This window comes from Physeter macrocephalus, chromosome 8, assembly GCF_002837175.3.
Source record: "Physeter macrocephalus isolate SW-GA chromosome 8, ASM283717v5, whole genome shotgun sequence".
Taxonomy (NCBI): domain Eukaryota; kingdom Metazoa; phylum Chordata; class Mammalia; order Artiodactyla; family Physeteridae; genus Physeter; species Physeter macrocephalus.
In genome coordinates, this window is record NC_041221.1 from 124,179,281 (window position 1) to 124,187,081 (window position 7,801).

The 7,801-nt window shown below is 41.9% G+C and overlaps 1 protein-coding gene across 7 annotated transcripts in view; it reads left to right on the top strand.

Moving 5' to 3' along the window:
• Positions 1-7,801, top strand: part of MEGF10 (multiple EGF like domains 10) — a 163,801-nt gene that overhangs the window by 6,906 nt on the left and 149,094 nt on the right. For 4 of the 7 annotated variants that reach the window (XM_028493187.2, XM_055086732.1, XM_028493188.2 and 1 more), the window contains exons 2-3: positions 7,115-7,215; positions 7,428-7,701. The exons of 1 other annotated variant lie outside the window; for it this stretch is intronic. The gene's annotated coding sequence lies outside the window, so the exon portion shown is untranslated. Of the gene's footprint in view, positions 1-2,974; positions 3,038-7,114; positions 7,216-7,427; positions 7,702-7,801 lie in introns of those variants that run through there. 2 more of the 7 variants (XM_028493183.2, XM_028493185.2) reach the window with 2 other exon arrangements.

Sequence of the window (7,801 nt, forward strand, 5' to 3'; positions counted from 1 at the left end):
GGCACGAACCTGTGTCCCCTGCATCAGCAGGCGGACTCTCAACCACTGCGCCACCAGGGAAGCCCCAACATGCTTGTTTTTTGACAGCCATCTGTCCATCCCACCACTGGAATTTTCTCACCGTCCATCGTTTTCTGAAGCCTTTGCCAGGTTGCTAGAGCACCTCCTTTTATTCTCCCTGTACCTCCCTCTTTTGGCTCACTGCTGACCCCACCCCCAAATTCCTATTATCTTCTCAACAGCCATTATTATTTAAAAAAAATTTCCTGTCTCATTCCCCACATCCCTTGGTGCCCTCATCTTTCTCACCTCTCTTCTCCCATATGTTTTCCCTCACACGAAGATTGGATAACCACGGTATAACGTATTAGCCCTTTCAATATCCCCCACCTCCTGTACATCCCTTGAACAGATAGGTGTGCAAAATCGGGCCATCAGCAAGGTTAGAAATGCTCGAGGCATCTGCTTTCAAACGTCAGGGGCATAAGAATCGCCGGCAGATACTGGCTCACCTCTAATGATTTTGATTCAGTAGGTGTGCATTGGGGACCAGGGATGTATATTTTTTAGTATATGTGCTGCTGAAGTGAGCACTGGGGATGGGTATTTTTGATAAGGTATTATTCTGACACAGATGGTCCATGGTTTCACTAATAATTTTTGTTAGGGCTATATCGCTCCATTCAGAAGGCATGAATTTTGTTTCCTTTTCTTTTCTCTTTTCCTTTCCTTTCGTTTCTAATTTTTAGTAACTTGGTCGGAGGGGGTCAGAGAGAATAGCTGGTCTGTGAGAAACCGTGCCTCTCCGTCTCTGCTTGGAGGGACAATGGCTGTAACACAACGCTGTTCATGTGACAGCCGGAGAAAGGGGCCCATTGTTCGGGGCTTGGCTGATGCTCCATTCCCCTGCGGTCAGTCATCCAACTGAGCTTGGTAGCCCCAAGGAAACAGACACACTTGAATCAGAGAGACAAAGAAAGGAGGTCAAGGCCTTTCACAGTTAAACTACTTGAAGCAATGTGTCAGACGTAGGATTTGGGAAGGAAAAAAGTAATTTTGTGGAAGCATCATTAATCTGCTGGTTTTGGGGGGCATGAGACACGGCATTAAAGGGGCACAAGTCTGTTAGGACTCCCAGTTGATCTTTGGCCAAAGAAGAGTTGTTTCCTACTATGCCCAGTGACTTATCTTGTGGAAAGGCTTTATTATTGATTTTAAAAATAAAAAAAGATCTCCCTCAGGCCATGATAGGCAAAGGTACCTTTCTCAGCCTCTTTTCCCCAGGTTCATCAAAGACAAGTATCTGATCTGAAAGCTGGCCTAAATCAAGGCCTGTGATCTCAGAGAACGATTCTTTGTTCCGTGGTGTGGTCGCCAGGTATACGATATATTAAAAATTTCCTTCCAAATCTAGACTCAGGTATCAGTTTAGAAGCTGAGAATTTTTTGAAGTTGTAATACAGTTAAATGCATTAGAAAGTTCTTGATATATTTGGACAGTTATAAGGTTGGGGGACTCCCCAGGTGTCATGTAGATACCAATCCTCACCCCCAACTTCCAAACTGGATTCTAGCCCTGGAGGGAATGGGTTATAAACTTTCTGTAAAGATCTAATCCAGAGCCTAACAATTGGCTACATTCTTTGCATCAGAAGAAGATTCAAATTCAAGGTCATAGCCTCAGTAAAGGTCATGGACTTTTCACACAGGATTGTTCTTTTAGCCTGATTACTCCCTTTATGAAAAAGTTTGTCATTCATTCAGCCTTTGCCTCTGGGTTCCTTTTAAAGGGAAACTTAGTCCCTTGTTCCTGTGGATATTTGTAGGTGGCTATTTTTTTTTTTCTTTTTCTTTTTTTTTTTTTTTTTTTCTGCAAATTAGGCACAGAGTGCAGCCTGGGGTTAAGCCAAATGGGAAAAGCCTTCCCTGGATGTAATGGGTTATGGAGAGCCCATTTGCACAGTGTCAGGCAGCTAGTGCTCATTGGCCGTAGGAATCCTTTTGTCTCTGAGGTAAGAGGTTTTCTGACTGGGCATATCAGGCTAAAGGAGGTTTGTACCCAGGAGAAGGCGATATATGATTCGCTTGAGGTCACTTAGAGCTTCTTGTAATTGAGTCCGTCACTGCACCTTGATTACAGACTATCATTGTAAGTCCATTAAGGGAGGAGAAGCAAGTGCATTGCAGAGAGGCAAGTGGCTTATTTATTCATATGTTTCCACTCCCCCTTCCCCCTTGCAGTTTGTTTATACTTTACTAAGTGGATATTTGGTTTTACCAGTGATAGAGATGCCTTTGAAGTGGAGAAGGGGAAGAGGAGACTGTTCTTTGCAGGTGGCAGAAGAATTGTGTTCAACACGCTTCTGATTAGTTCATTAATTTTCAATTCGTTGTCATTAGGCCTGTTCATTTGGCTCCATTCCTGTGATTTAGAGATGCTCACCCCTTGGCGCTGTGAGGGATGAGTACTGTGTTCTGCTTGAAGTTCTGTGTAGATGCAGCTTGTGTTGAAAAAATAGGGCAGGAACATGATGTCTTTCACTGTGGTCGTTCATGTCCCACATTTAATGCTAAATGCACTTTTAGGCATAGGATGCTTGCTGGGACTTATTTTTGTGTCAGGATTAAAGCCCTGGCCAAGGAGGGTTTCTGGGATGCTTATATTGTTCTGTTTAATCTGGGGGCTGATTAAATGGGTGTGTTCATTTGGTGAAGATGTATTGAGCTGTTTAATTTTGATGTGTATACATTTTTGGTATATATTTTATACTTCAATTAAAAGTTTGAAAAAAAATCTAAAGCATGATGTTTAATACAGAATTAAAACTGTAACAGTGATGGAAAACAATAAACTCTGAGCACCCCAACTGTCACAAAATTTGGGTCTTGCTGGGGCTAAGAGGGCCTGGAGCTTTAAATATCTTTGAATTTACCCTTACTTCCATAGCCAGAAGAGCTGCGTGTCAGAAAGCAATGGACCAGCACCATCATATATGATTGTTCTACTTTTCCAGGCAGCAAATCCAGTGCCTAAAAGGTCAGCGGTGTCAGCAGAGCCCCACTCTTCAGAATCTAAAACAAAAGTGCCCCTCCAAGTTGGTCAACTAGTAAATTTTCTCCTTCCCACCCTCCACCCTCCTCCTGTTCACTGTAATCTGTCAGGAAAAATCAGAGAACAGCTCTGGGTCATGGATGTTTTTCTGAATCTTTAGATGACAACTCTCCTGAAGTCTAATATTGGACTGCTATTATTTTCTTTTTTCTTTCATTTTTCTAACTGGGAGAAAGTGAGATGAGGTGTGGGGTCTTTGTCTCATCTCTCTCACTTATTTCAGCCATCACTTCCTGAGCTCCACAATGAGCTCCAGGAGCAATACCTGTGAAGGTGGAATGGCCCTATAAGCAAAAATGATGCTTCTGACACATGGGCGACCTGTGATCCTTTTTCTATCTAGAAGACATCGTTCATCATCAGTGTGGGTCATTGTACCTATAGAACATCCTAGCTTGCTGTTACCATATGGAGCTGGTAGACTCAACTGGAAGACAATAGGAGCGTTTTTTGGTTTCCTAAAGGAAAATTTGGAGTTCTTCACTTTGAAATGGTTCAAGCACAGCTGTGAGAGGTCTGAGTAACCTTCTGTACACTTCCTTTGGGCATTGGGCTTAAAGGTTAACTGTTGATTTACACAAACACATGTGATTAAAGTCATGAGCTAGGAGACAAGATTTTGATGGTCTGGGTCTACTTCTGGCTGGCTGTGTCATTTACTGTGTGAAATGTGACACCCTGGGTCAGGATCTGGTCACCCCTAACCCTCGTGAGGTTGGGCAGGCTACTTACGCTCTCTAAGCATCTTTTCATCCCCTGTGAAATGATAACAGTATATATTTCAAAGAGTGTTACATTTAGCATAGTGGTAGGTACATAGTAAGCTCTCAATAAACATGTTATCATTATTTAACACCAAATAATGTTAAAATGGGGAAGAACAATTAACACGGTTAGGAATAAGTTTTGCTTATGATTTTCATGAACGAATTATTCATGTGCTTAAGTAAGAGTCTATTAATTAAATACAGAAGTTAGGAAATCTGGTCTCTGATATACTCTGATATAATCAATAAGGAATTTAAAATATTCTGGAATACAACAACAGTTAAATTTACTCATGGGCCTGAATATTTTTTAATGATGATGGTATCTTATGAAAAGAAAAGTTATTTATCTCTAGTACAGAATTAGGATGAGGCTTTTTTTTTTGTTATTAATTTATCTTTGGCTGCATTGGATCTTTGTTGCTGCTCATGGGCTTTCTCTAGTTGCGGTGAGCGGGGGCTACTCTTCATTGCGGTGCGCAGGCTTCTCATCGCGGTGACTTCTCTTGTTGCAGAGCACGGGCTCTGGATGCGTGGGCTTCACATGGGCTCCGTAGTTGTGGCACGTGGGCTCAGTAGTTGTGGCTCACGGGCTCTAGAGCTCAGGCTTGGTAGTTGTGGTGCATGGGCTTAGTTGCTCCGCGGCATGTGGAATCTTCTCAGACCAGGGCTTGAACCTGTGTCCCCTGTGTTGGCAGGTGGATTCTTAACCACTGCACCACTAGGGAAGCCCAGGATGAGGCTTTTAGTTAATGAATTTGTTCTCCTCTAGTAAGATATCAGCAGATGGAGAAGAGGGTTCAAACAGAAACTTGAGCACAAATGTTCACAGCAGCATTATTCACAATAACTCAAAGGTGAAAACAACCCAAATGCCTATCAACTGATGACTGGAGACTGGATAAACAAAATATCATAACTCCATACAATGGAATATTATTCATCCATAAAAAGGAATCAAGTATGATACATGCTAGCACATGGATGAATCTTGAAAATGTAATGCTAGTGAAAGAAACCAGACACAAAGGCTACATGTTGTGTGATTCCATTTGTATGAACTGTCAAGCATAGGAAAATCCATAGAGACAGAAAGTGGATTAGTGTTGCTGGGGGGTGGGGAATGGGGAGTGATTGTGTCATGGGTATGGACTTTCGTTTGAGGGCGATGAACTGTTCTGGAAGTAGATAGGGATGATGATGGCACAGTGTGATTAAGTGATGAATTTTATGTCATGTGAATTTTATCTCATTAAAAATTTTTTTGCCTTTATTAAAAAGAAATCAGCAGATGTTTTGCCTTTAGATGAGATATATCTGTATTGGTCAGTTGATCTCTGTTCACCGTGTGTCTGAACAGCCAAGCCTTTGCTGCACATTGGAGAAAATACTCAAAATGACAAGCCCTGGCCCCTCTCCTCAGCACATTGCCAGTCTGTGGGGACAGAAAAGGATGAGGAAGCAGGTGATATGCCTGGGTGAACCTGTCTTAGAATGGGGAGAGATCACTGTGGGTTTGTTGATCAGAGAAGACTTCTTAGAAGAGATGGGAATTTGAAAGGTAAGTGAGCTTCATGTAACAGAGAAGAGGGAGAGAGTAACCCAGCTGGTAGAGATGCAGGGCTGGGTGAGGGAGGGTGGGGGCAGGAGCAGGGGCAGGCAGAGACAGCCAGAGTGGAGTGTCTGTATAATGGAATATCAAGAAGTAAAGTTGGAATAGGTTGGAATAAGTTGGAAAATTTTTGAAAGCTGCTTAAATTCACTAGGCAGTGAGTAGCAAAGGATTATCCTTGATGATGGAGTAGAAAATGAAATAAAGATGAGGACGATGATAAAGAGGCTATTGCAGTAATTTCACTAAGTCTAACACAATCTGCTATTTATTTATTTAATAAATATTTATTGAGCACCTATTATGTCCCACGTGATTTTCTATGCTAGGGATAGGGCAATACCTAAGGTAAACAAGGTCGTTGCCCTCTTGGCTTCATGTTCCATGATAGTATACATTTCAAGCATTGACTGCTCTGTCCAGTGGACAGATGTAGTTGAAAAGCTAAGGCAAAGATGTGCTATAATGTAGTGGTTTAAAGTGTGGGTTCTAGAACGAGACTTCCTGGGGTTAGAATCCTGGTCTGCTCCATTGTTTACTAGATATATAACCTTGAGCCAGTTATTTTAGACTTCAGTTTCTTTATCAATTAAGTGGGGATAATATTAAGTCTCTCAGAGAGCTGTTATGAGGATTAATTGAGATAATAAATGGAAAGGACTTAGGACACTATGTGGCATACAGTAAGCTCTCAGTAAGTTTTATTTGATTGTATTGGATTGATTAATTTCTACTCAAGGATTTGTCTAGGTCACTTCTGTTTTTAATTCAGTGAGGCTATTGCAGAATCCTGGTGTGTTGCCTCTCAGGTCTAAGCTCTCTTTCGTGTGCCATGCTATTTTAGATATTGAACTTGTTGAATTAATTAGTGTAGAAACTCTGCCTTCTTAATTCAGGAAAGCAGGAAAGTTCCTCTCTCTAACAAACTATAGGAAAGTTCCTCTCTCTAACAAACTACAATTATGATCTTGGCTTGGGCAAAATCTTCCAAATAATGTTCCTTCTACATTCTGAATCAAGAAGTTTTTTTAAACATCTTGGCCTGAGAGATACTTTCCTTTCAGTATTAGGAGTCTAGTGCTAAGGAACGTGGTTGATGCCCAGACCTTACTATATCCAGTCTCTCTCTGGAGACACAGGCACAATTTGAGTTTAATTTCTTTGTTTTACCTCACCACAAGTGCCCCTGGCCACCTCAGCTCTCCATTCCTCTATGGCCCTTTCTGGGAATTAGGGTAAAATAGCCAACCCCCTCATCAAGAAGTACGTTCTTGGAATGTATCTAGAAGTAGTCCTTGGAACTTGTGGGAAGAGGCTGCATAAAGTGTGAGGGCCCTTCTACTTTTAGCATAAATTGATTCTAGAATATAAACTTCTTGAGCACATGGGATATATATTGTTTATCTCGCAGCCCCCAGATAGTCAAACATAGTGCTATGGACTGAATTGTGTCCCCCAAATTCATATTTTGAAGTCTTATCCCCCCAGTGTGCCTGGATATGGGACCTGTGAGGATGTGATAAAGATTAAATGAGGTCATAATGTGGGGCCCTAATTGAGTAGAGCTGGTGCCCTTATAAGAAGAGGAAGAGACCCCAGAACTTTCTCTTTCCATCATATAAGGACACAGGGAGAAGGGGGCCATCTGCAAGCCAGGAAGAGAGCTCTCACCTGAAACTGAATTGGCCAGCACCTTGATCTTGGACTTCTCAGCCTCCAGACCTGTGAGAAATAAATTTCTGTTGTTAAGTCACCCAGTCTGTGGTATTTTGTTTTGGCAGCCCTAGCAGACCAAGACATATAAACTTTTTCTTTTTTCTTTCATTCTTCCCTTTTCCTTCCTTCCTTCCTTCCTTCCTTCCTCCCTCCCTCCCTCACTTCCTTCCTTCCTTCCTTCCTTCTTTCCTTCCTTCTCTCTCTTTCTTTCTTTTCACAGAATAGGAACTTAAGCATTTGTGGACCTAATTTCGAGATTATTCAGAACTATAGGGACCGAAGAATAACATGAAGAGGAGAACCTGACCCACAATCCTAATCCTCATTTGAATGGATAATTTTGACCTTGTCTCCCACTGTACACCAGTGAGGCAACCAGGTGTCATCATTGCTTAATGGAAACTTCCTCAGGACCCAATCTTTCCTCTAGTGGAGATGCTAACAATTGGTGAACAGTCAATAACGAGTGAGGACCATTGTCCAGAGGATGTGAGGTGAGGGAATGGGTGGACAATTTATGCTTTGGACCTTCAGGTTTTTTTTTTTTTTTTTTTTTTGCGGTACGCGGGTCTCTCACTGTTGTGGCCTCTCCCG